Source organism: Urocitellus parryii, chromosome 6 (genome assembly GCF_045843805.1).
Source record: "Urocitellus parryii isolate mUroPar1 chromosome 6, mUroPar1.hap1, whole genome shotgun sequence".
NCBI lineage: Eukaryota > Metazoa > Chordata > Mammalia > Rodentia > Sciuridae > Urocitellus > Urocitellus parryii.
The window spans coordinates 102,144,738-102,156,030 of NC_135536.1; positions in this window are offsets into that span (position 1 = coordinate 102,144,738).

An 11,293-nucleotide genomic window follows, 5' to 3' on the forward strand; every position below is an offset into this window, starting at 1 on the left:
ACAAACTCATTATCTCATTAGATTTTTGTCTCTCAGTTTCCTTCTATTTCTGCCTGTTGTTCTAACCCTTAGCCTTACTATGGGATCTAACAGTATCATCATCTGATCCCTCTGTACTGTATATTAACAACTTCTCATCTGGGTTCCAAGTTGATTATAGGGTACCTGGGACACCGGGACACTTCTGAATCCTGTGTGAGGTGGAATGGCCCACATTCCATGTGGGATGGCCATCTGAGGGATCTCTGGATCCCCTTACTGTCTAGAAGCTCTGAAATATGGTAACTGGCAGGCCTGGCCATCCTGACCAGTTCCCATATATAGACCAATGGCTACATTTGGTTCTAAATCCTCCAAAATGAATAAAAAAATGTCTCAAGAGCATAACTAAATTGGCCAAAGTTCTGGCTCTTCAGGATATCAGAGGTTCCCAGAGTCGCAACAGATGGGATATTAAAAACTCATCTTGGCATCCTTCTTCCCCTGTTCTACCCTTTTCAGATGAGGATAAAGTTTTCCCACCTCCCTATAATTCTTGTGAACCCCAAACCCCTCCTTGTTTATCTGTGTCCTCCCCAAGATCCTCTGAGACTGTTCTTTCATCACCAAAGGGATTTACCTTCTGCCTGCCTCATCCACAGAGAGAGAGATAAACCCCTGATGGAAGTGATGATGTCCCCACCCCACTTCTCTTCCCTCTTTAGGTCCCATGAATATCCCTTTGGTCGCTCCCTTGCTGATACCTTCCCAGGTACAACTCCTCCCCCAGCCCCAATTGTTCCCATGTTGCCTCTCGAGTAGTTCCCTCAGGAAGGGATGGAACCGCTCCCTTTTTTGATGTCCCTTTTACAACTTCATATATATATATATATATATATATATATATATATATATATATATATAATTGGAAGAGTCGAAATCCTCCTTTCTCTGAGTGCCCACAGGCCCTCATTTCTCTCCTTGAGTCTGTTTTTCACACACACTGGCCCACTTGGGATGATTGCCATTAGCTTTTATTGGCACTTTTTACTTCTGATGAGCAGGATCACATCAAGACAGAGGACAGGAGGGCTATTCTTACAGTGGCCGGTCACACTGAAGCCGAAGGTCGACAGTTGTTTGAGGAGGCCCTTCCTGACATCTGTCCTGATTGGGACCCTAACCCTGGGGCAGGCCAGGCTCATTTGGATGCCTATCACTGGAATTTATTTGTAGGACTAAAAGGGGCTGCTAAGAAGCCCATTAATGTGTCTAAAGATACTGAGGTACTCCAGGGCCCCAAGGAGGCTCCAAACTTGTTTCTTGAAAGATCCTTTCAGGACAATTATCACAGGCTCATAAACAAGCCATCATTCAGATACCCAGCCCCACCACAAAGAGACAAGTCTGAATTTCTGGGAATGGCAGGTTACTGCAGGCTTTGGATTGACTCCTTTGCAGAATTAGCAAGGCCTTTGTTTGAAGCCGCTGCAGCAACTGGCCCTTTAAAATGGACTAAGAAGGAACAACAGGGCTTTAAAGCCATCAAGGCATCCCTGATCAAAGCCCCTGCTCTGGCTCTGCCCCATTCTACTAAGCCCTTCAACCTGTTTGTAGCAGAAAGTCAAAGGGTTGCCAAAGGAGTCCTCACCCAGGATCTTGGATCCAAAAGAGGTCAATAGCTTGTCTACCTAAGAGATTGAACCTGATAGCATCCAGGTGGCCTCCTTGCTTACATATCATAATGGCCACTGCTCTTATTGTCAAGGAGGCCAATAAGTTAACTTTGGGACAATCCCTCACAGTGACAACCCCACATTTTGTAGAGACCTCCTAAATGCACTAGATAGATGGAGGACTAATAGTCATATTATTCAACATCAGAGTCTGTTGCTTGACCACTCTCAACACACCTTTGCCCCTGCAAGGTCCTTTAACCCCACCTCACTGATGCCATAAGATGATCCACATGAGTGCCTCCACAACTGTGAGGATATGCTTGATCAGGTGAGCTCAGGAAGGCCTGACTTGACCAATGTTCCTTTGACTGGGGCTGAAGCTGTCCTGTTCACAGAGAGCAGCAGCCAAGTCATAGATGGGACTCAGAAGGCCAGAGCTTCAATCACAACAGAAACAGAAGTCATTCGGGCTCAAGCACTCCCAAGGAGGACTTCAGCACAGCAAGCAGAACTGCTTGTCCTTATACAGGCTTTAAGGTGGGCCAAAGGTAAAAAAGAAAAAAATTATACAGACAGCAGGAGCCATTTACAGGGAGTGGGGATTACTAACCACTGAGGAAAAGTCCATAAAAAATAAAGAGGAAATATTATCCCTACTTGAGGCAATTTGGTTACCTAAGCAAGTGACTGTCATACACTGCTGGGGTCACCAAAAAGGAGACTCTTCGGTCGTCAGAGGCAATAATTTTGCCAATGAGCTCAACAAATGGCCCTGGACTCCAAACCAGAACCATTCACCATGATTCCTCTGTCTTTATATCCCAAAACCAGCTTACTTTGCCTCCCACACTATCTACCATAATAAGAATAGAAGGCTATAAAGAAAAGCAGGGAACAAAGTCAGAAGGCTGGTGGACTCTGCCTGACTCTAGACGGATTCCCCAAGCCTTGGGAAGAAAAATAATACTGGGTTTACATGCAACTGCCACTAGGAAAGAACAAGTTAACTGACTTTCGATCTAGAACATACTACATCCCAGGACTAAAGTAAATACCCCAGGACATCTCTGAGTGATGTCTAGCCTGCCAACAGGTAAATGCCAAACAAGGAAGGCAGACCCCCCTGAGGTCCACAAACCAGGTGAGCTGCCTAGAGACCACTGGGAGGTTGACTTCACTGAGTTAAGACCTCCTTCCAGTGGTTATTAACATCTCCTTGTTTTTGTGGATACTTCTCAAGTTGGCCAGAAGTGTTGAGAGCCACAGCCAAAAGGGCCCCAGCAAACTTCCAGCTGCCAGCTGATGATTGGCTCACAGCGGCCCCAGCAACATCTAGCTGATTGGCTCCTCTGCGGTGATGTTCATTGGGCTGTTTCCCTGCCCTTCAGACTGCCAGCTGATGATTGGCTCACAGCGGCCCCAGCAACATCTAGCTGATTAGCTCCTCCACGGAGCTGCTCATTGGGCTGTTTCCCTGCCCTTTCAGACCACGGAGCTGCTCATTGGGGGACTTCTTTGGCTCCGCCCACGCGACCCAGCCAATCGGCCTCAAGAGCAGGAGGATTGTGGGAGGTGGTGAGGTTGGTGTGGGTGAGAGGGTTGTGGAAGCCGGTGGTGGCAGTTGGGCTCTGAGGGTTTTTTTTTTTTTTCCTGAGGAGCTGTTTTGCTTGGCGTTTATAGTTCTAAAAATAAAGTTAGTTTCTTTTGACAAGTGGCTCCTGAATTGTGCCCAGCCAGACTGCGGCACAGAAGCATATCCTACCAAATATGAGACTGTCTAGATTGTAACAAAATTTCTTCTTAATGAAGTCAAACCATGCTATGGACTGCCTGACACCATAAGATCAGATAACAGGCCAGCACTCACTGCAGCCATAGGACAAGGAATATCAAAGTCTTTAAATATAAACTGGAAGCTTCATTGCACTTATGGACCTCTAAGTTCTGGGCAAGTTGAACACATGAACCAGACCCTAAAGAGTACCCTCAGTAAATTTTCATTAGAAACCAGTGCTAGGTGGCCAGTGCTTTTGCCTGTTGCTCTTTTGCAGGCCTGATGCACCCCTTACAAAGGAAATCTTTCTCCCTACAAGATCATGTAGAGGAGACCATCCTCTTTTGCTCCCCCTGGTATCTGATATTCATTTGGCTGAAGTCAGCTCCCAGTCTCTTTTTTAACTACTTTAAGTCTCTCCAGCAGATACTTAAAGTAAGAAAAGGCTTCTAGAGACCTTCTTGAGAACCAAGCCCAAGAGACAACTAGTTTCCAATACCTGTTCCAGCCAGGAGACAACAGCTACATCAAATGGTTCCAAAAGGAAGAACTGACACCCAGATGAAGAGGACCTTACTCCATCATTTTACTATTCCCCCAGCCACAAGGGTGATGGGCTCACTACATGGACTCATCATACCCGAGTGAAGCTCTCCAAGACATTTCCTGCAAAGGAATGAACCTCCCACGAAGACACCTTCTATCCTCTAAATATAAAACTGAAAAAAAAATGCTAATTACTGTTGGTTGGTTTGTTTTTTCTTGGACTATGTCTTAAGGCCCAGGGTGCTGAACTCTCCAGGTACAATTTTACCAAGTCTTCTTCCTATGGAATTCTACCTCAAGTAGATGGATGGATTCCTAGACCAGGTCACACAGACCTAGATAAACCTTTGTTAACTGTACATTTAGATGATGCTATTCCCCAATTTAATGGCAATCCTTATACCCTGAGGTGCCATGATATACATATATGTGTGTGTGTATCCTGATGACTCCTCCTCACATAAATATAGGAATCTCTTTAATTTTTATTGTCCCTCATGGTCTTGTGTCAAGATAGAGGTGGACCTAACGATACAACTTGGCTTTCAGTTTGGACAGAAAATTGCCTTAACTTTCCCCTGGTGGCCCTTTTAAGAGTTGAAATCAAGGATTTGATTGTTTCAAGAAAGGGGAGGAATGTTATGAACTGATTAGAAAATTAGCCCAGACTTACCCCATTTTGTTCAGATATCTCACCCTGTGTGAAACTGGCCCCTCTTCCTCATAAGCCCACTCACATAGAAGCTAATGCCTCCACCCCCACCTTGTACCCTGACCACAATATCCTTGCTCTCTGGGACTAATGCAAGATTGGTTTTCTGAAAATGTAACTTCTGAAATATGACTATCTGATTCTTCTTTTGTAACTTTCCATTTTTATCAAATGTATCTTGTGATTAAGATTGCTTCTCCTGCTCCCTGATTTGTGGACTTTAGGCCTTATCAGCATGTTCCTGCCCCGGTCTGAGTTGAGTGTTATAGAACTGCTTGGTTCTCTGCATTTATGGCCCCAGCCAGAAATAAAGCTTTTGTCTTTACTTTCAAGGAACCCAGAGAATTATTTCGAAATTTGGGAATAGTGCCTTAGCACATAGTACTCAAATCAAATGTAGATTCAGTGCAATCTCCAATAAAATACCAATGATGCATGCCTATAATCTCAGCAACTGGAGGCTGAGGCAGGAGGATCACAATTTGCAGGCCAGCCTCAGCAACTAAAGGAGACCCTGTATCAAAATAAAGATTAAAATTGCTTGGGGTGTAGCTTAGTAGTAAAGTGCCTCTGAGTTCAATTCTCAGTACCAAAAAAAAAAAAAAAGGCATTCTTCACAGAATTAAAAAAATCAATCCTTGAATTCATATGAAAGTGTAAAACACCATGAATAGCCAAAGCAATCTTGGGCAAAAACAACAAACCTGGAGGCATCATGATACTTGACCTCTAAAAGTATAGTAATCATGATACATACTCTAAAAGTACAGTAATCGTAACGTTTAGGGTATTGATGATACGTAACCAAGGGAACACAATAAGAATACAAAAATAAATCCATACATGCTACCAACTGATCTTTGACAAAGGCACTGAAAACATACATTAAAAAAAATCAACTGACAATGGGCCAAAGACATAAATGTCAGACCCCAAACTATGAAACTACCAGAAGAAAGCTTAGGAGGAATACTTTAAGGTATTGATATTTTTGATGACTTCTTGGATAAGAACCCCGCCCCCTTGCAAAGTACAGGTAACAAAAGCAAAAATAGATAAATGAAATTGTATCACACTAAGAAACTTCTGCACAAACAAGGAAATAATCAACAAATTGAAGAGACACTCTGGAAAATGGGGGAATATATTTGGAAACTATTAATCTGTCAAAGGATTTTAATATTCAGAATATACAAGGAATTAAACAACAGGATAATTTGATTAAATAAATGGACAAATAAACTGAATATACATTTCTCAAAAGAAGATATACAGGTAGCCAAGTTTATGGAAAAAAATACTCAACATCATTAATCAGGGAAATATAAATCAAAACAACAACAAGAAGATATTATCTCACTCCAGTTAGAGTGGCTATGATCAAAAAATGCTGGTGAAGACACAGAGAAAGGGGAATTCTTATACACTATTGATGGGATGTAAATTAGTACAGTCACTATAGGAAACATTGTAAAAGTCCCTCAAGAAACTAAAAGTAGAGTCTAGTACAGTGGTGCCCGCCTGTAATCCTAGTACCTTGGGAGGGTGGATCTCAAGTCTGAGGACAACTTGGGCAACTTAGCAAGACCCTGAAAAAAATAAAAAGAATTAGGGATATAACTCAGTGGTCAAGCACCTCTAGCTTCAATACCCAGTACAAAATAAATAAATAAATAAAACTAAACTAAAAGTAGAAATACCTGACTATCTGACTACTGGGTATATATCCAAAGTGAATCAGCATGTCAAAGACATCTGTGTCCTATGTTTATTGCACATAACCTTTGATATTTATAGTTGGCCTTCCACATCTGTGGGTTCTACTTGTGCATATCAAAGAAAATTATTTTTTAATTTATTCTTATTAGTTATACATGAGAGTTGAATGTATTTTGACACATTATACATAAATAGAGTACAACTTCTCATTCTTCTGGTTGTACATGATGGAGCATTACACCAGTCATGTAATCATATACACACATAGGGTAATAATGCCTGATTCATTCTACTGTCCTTCCTACCCCCATATTCTCTCCCCTCCCCTCTGTATAATCCAAGGTACTTTGTTGATGGATAGTATTTCTTCTTCTGTGAAGGGTTTGTTCAGCTCCTTAGCCCATGCAATTCCTGTTAAAATCCCAATAACATTCTTCATAGAAATAGAAAAAGTACGGGGCTGGGGAGGTGGCTCAAGCGGTAGTGCGCTCGCCTGGCATGCGTGCGGCCCGGGTTCGATCCTCAGCACCACATACAGACAAAGATGTTGTGTCCGCCGAGAACTAAAAAATAAAAATATTAAAAAAAAAAGAAATAGAAAAAGTAATCATGAAATTCATTTGGAAAAATAAAGGACCTATAATAGCCAAAAGCAATCCTCAGCAAGAAAAGTGTAGCAGGAGGCACAATACCAGACCTTAAATTATACTACAGAGCCATAGTAACAAAAACGGCCTGGTATTGGCACCAGACACATAAACCAATGATATGGAATAGAAAACTCAGAGACAACTCACATAAATACATTTATCTCATACTAGACAAAGGCACCTAAAACATACACTAGAGAAAAGATAGTCTCTTCAACAGATGGTGTTGGGGAAACTGGAAATCCATATGCAGCAAAATGAAATTGAACCCATATCTCTCATCCTGCACAAAATGCAACTCAAAGTGGATCTAGAACCAAGGCTTTGAAGCAAAGACCCTGTACTATAGAAGAAAAAGTAGGCCCAAATCTTTACCATGTTGGCTTAGGAATTGACTTTGTTAACAAGATTCCTAAAGTGCAAGATGTAAAATGAAGGATCAATAAATGGGATGAAATCAAACTAAAAAGCTTCTTCACCGCACTGGAAACAATCAATAACAATGAAGAGATATCCTACAGGATGGAAAAAATCTTTACCACATGTACCTCAGATAGAGTATTAATCTCTGAGATATATAAAGAACTCAAAAAACTTAACACCCAAAAAACAAATATCCCAAATCAACCAATGGGCTAAGGAACTGAACAAATACTTCACAGGAAAAAAAATTAATTATACATGTATAATTATATACACACATTTTTCTTGTCATTATTCCCTAAACAATACAGTATAACAACAGTGCGATATCTACATTATATTAGATATTTTAAGTAAAGATGGAGTGAATGAATATATAAGGAGGATGTGTACAAATTATAGGCAAATACTGCTCCATTTTATATAAGGGTCTTGAGCATCTGCTGATTTCAATACCCTTCACTATTGAAGCCCCTTTGCCTGCCTCTACAAAGACTGAAAGTATCTATGAATTTATATTCCTTCAGAGGTAGCTCTAGACCAGTGAAAAATGTAGGAGTATGAAAGCTTTATCTTCCAGGTTTCTGTGGGATCAACTTTGAAACATAATTTACAATCCAAAATTTCCCAGTGAAACCAGGCTGAAACCACACTCCCTAAGGTTCTTCCTAAAATTGTATCCTTGCTTGAGCACAAATTCAACTATTATCTTCACCCTTCTTCACTAGGCTTGTGAAACTAAGGACTTGGAAACTACAACCAACCTTTGGGCACTGTCTGCTGTTCCCCTTTAGGCTCTGCCAATAGAGGGCGCTAGAAAAAAAACACTGCAAAGCTGAAGGAGGAAGAGGGACTTTCCACTTCCTGTTTGCTTCTATTTACTCTGTGTTCCTATCATCATGAATCCAGCAACTTTTCATCACTCCAGCAGTGACCATTCATTTCTTGTAACAGAGCCTAATCAAATTTATAGTTTTCCCAGCACTTGCAGAACTAGTTTATTATACTCCCTACAAAGATGACCACCTTAGCCACCATCACCTCCCTTCTTTGTGGTCTAGATCCCAGCACTATGGGTCACTGTTTGAAAATCAGAGATACAAGGACTGAACTGAGCAATGCCACCTTCTTAGAGGTCTGAGTTTCAACTCCACGGAGTCACTTCCCCAAGCTTCTAAGTGTTAGTGATTTTAAACTGTTCTCTTCATTCCCTTGTCCCTAGGTGTGGTAGCTACATCCTGAAATTGCTACCTTCCTAATATTTAGTGTTTTATTTTTTACTTTAACAATTCTTTATTTTAAATTTTCTGTTAAAGAAACTGGTGTGTTTTCTCTCTCTCCTAATTGGATCCTTCCTCTTCTTCCTTGCTCTACTTTTCCCACCACAATATCAGAAAGACAATCTCAAAAAGAACTTTAGATGTTGTTAATTATATTGAACTGACTGGGAACAAATGTATTAGAAGTCAACTACATTTTTGAGGAAATTGTATTTGCCAAAGAAATTGTACACCCAATTTAAAATCAGTTTTATTTATTCAAACTACAAACCATCTTTGGTTGATCCCCAGCCCCTTCCAGTCCCCAAAAAGAGCAAACTCCCACTCAGATGTGTCTATAGGAGATCATGGACAAGGAAAACCTCCCAGAGGGCAGAGCCAGAAAACATGGAAATCAAAAGAAAAGAGATTCTCTCTCAAAAGAAGAGTTAGGACCTAATCATCTCATCAAGGAAATTTCTTCATTCCTGGTATGGGAAGTCTACAAAAAAAGTATTATAAACAGAACGCCTGTAATCCCAATGGCTTGGGAGGCTGAGTCAGGAGGATTATGAGTTCAAAGCCAGCCTCAGAAAATGTGAGGCACTAAGCAATTCAGTGAGACCTTGTCTCTAAATAAAATATAAAATAGGGCTGGGGATGTGGCTCAGTGGTTTGAGTGCCCCTGAGTTCAATCCCTGGTACCCCCTACCTCCAAAAAAAAAAAAAGTCTTATAAACAGGATTTCAGCATTTCTAAGGAGCAGTGACTACTGTCTTTTATTCTCCTTTTCTAACAAGACTTTTCTCTTTTCCTTTTTTTTTTTTTTGTATGTGTGTGTAATTATCCTTCTTCACATCTACCACTGTTTATTTTTTTTAGTAGTGCTGGGCTGGGCTGGGGTGGGGGTTTGTTTGTCTTCTGGGATCATGGTTACCACACAAGGAGATGTCACATCTAGACCTGCTGGGAAAGCCTGTGAACCACCTGAGATCTTAAGCCAAAACAATGACATCTATATCTTAGAGATGAGTTAATGTGAGGGAGGTATTTAAAAAATGAAGGGGTAGGTTGAAGCACATACACAAAAATATTATGTGTTCACCAAGTCATTTGATTTCTTCCTTTGAATTTTTACAGGTCTTTTACATTGAAGTTGAAGCATGTGACTACTTTGGGCCACATGTAGATAGACTATACCATCACCACTAAAAATGTGGTTCACAGACCAGTGTTGTTCCATGAGTTGGTTATGGTCTGCAACTAGGTAAGTATACAAAGTGAGAATGTTTAAAGGAACTTGACTTTTTAAAATTTTTTTCAGTACTTTTAAAATTTTTCACGGGGCCTCATAAAAGTAAGGCAAGCACTCTACTACTGAGCTATATATCCCAAGCCCAGAACTTGGCAACATATTGCAACATTTTCATCATCTTTTATAAAAGTAATAGTCTGGAACAGTTGGAATTTTTTTAAGTGACCCTTTAGTACAGATAGTTTGAGAACCAGTATTCTAGCCCCCAAAATCTCATGATACTCTTTTTTTAAGAAAAAAATTCTAGTTTATTTTTTATGTGGTGCTAAGGGTCGAACCAAGAGCCTCACATGCACCAGGCAAGTGACCTACCACTGAGTCACAATCCCAGCCCCTTCTTGATACAAAATCTCTTAAAACTCTTTGTTCTTTGTTCAGCCAGCTGCAGAAAATCCACCAGAGTATTTTGAGCTCTAAAAAAAAAGTGAAACTACTAGATAGAAGTAAGCCAGGTTTTCTGAATCACTAATGGAACAGAAACCCCTCTTCCACCAAACACATACAGATGTACTAGAGTATAAGGTAAGAAATAAACTTTAAAAGACAATGGAATGAATCTGACATAACTTTCCTATGGACATATACAAAAATACTGCAGTGAATCTCACCATCATGTACATCCATAAAAATCAATTTTTTAAAAAGTAAATTACTATGGGTAAATGTGAAAGATCAGTAGAGAGAAGGGAGCAGGGGGTGGGGAGAGGGAAAAGGAAAGAGAAGTACTGAAGTCTGAATTAGAATAAGATATATTCCATGCTTGTACAGTAGAAAATGGATTCTACCATTGTGTATAACTAAAAAGAACCAGTAAAATAGAAATAATTTTTATGTTAAACTACTAAAAATTTGAGAAAATTTATTTTAGTAGTGTTAGTTATTCAAATATATTATTTTAAAATCTTCCTGTAACATTAACTTTCATCTATATTCTCATGATTGCTGGATTTTTATTTTTAGAGTATACCTTCTCCAAAACATCAGAATCTATTTTTGTGTTATCACATACTTGACAACCCCATTTGAATGTTCCACAGGCCCAAGACAGTAAACATTTCTAAAGCTGAATATATTGTGCTCCTTTCTTTTTTTCTTTTCTCTATTTAATTTTGTCAGGTCATGTCCCCATTCCTCCAGTTATCCAACCTGAAACCTGAGACTAACCCCTACTTTGTCTTTCTCTAGTGCCCACCATAGCCATTCAACTCTGCACCAAGTTCCAAAGGTTCTAACTTTA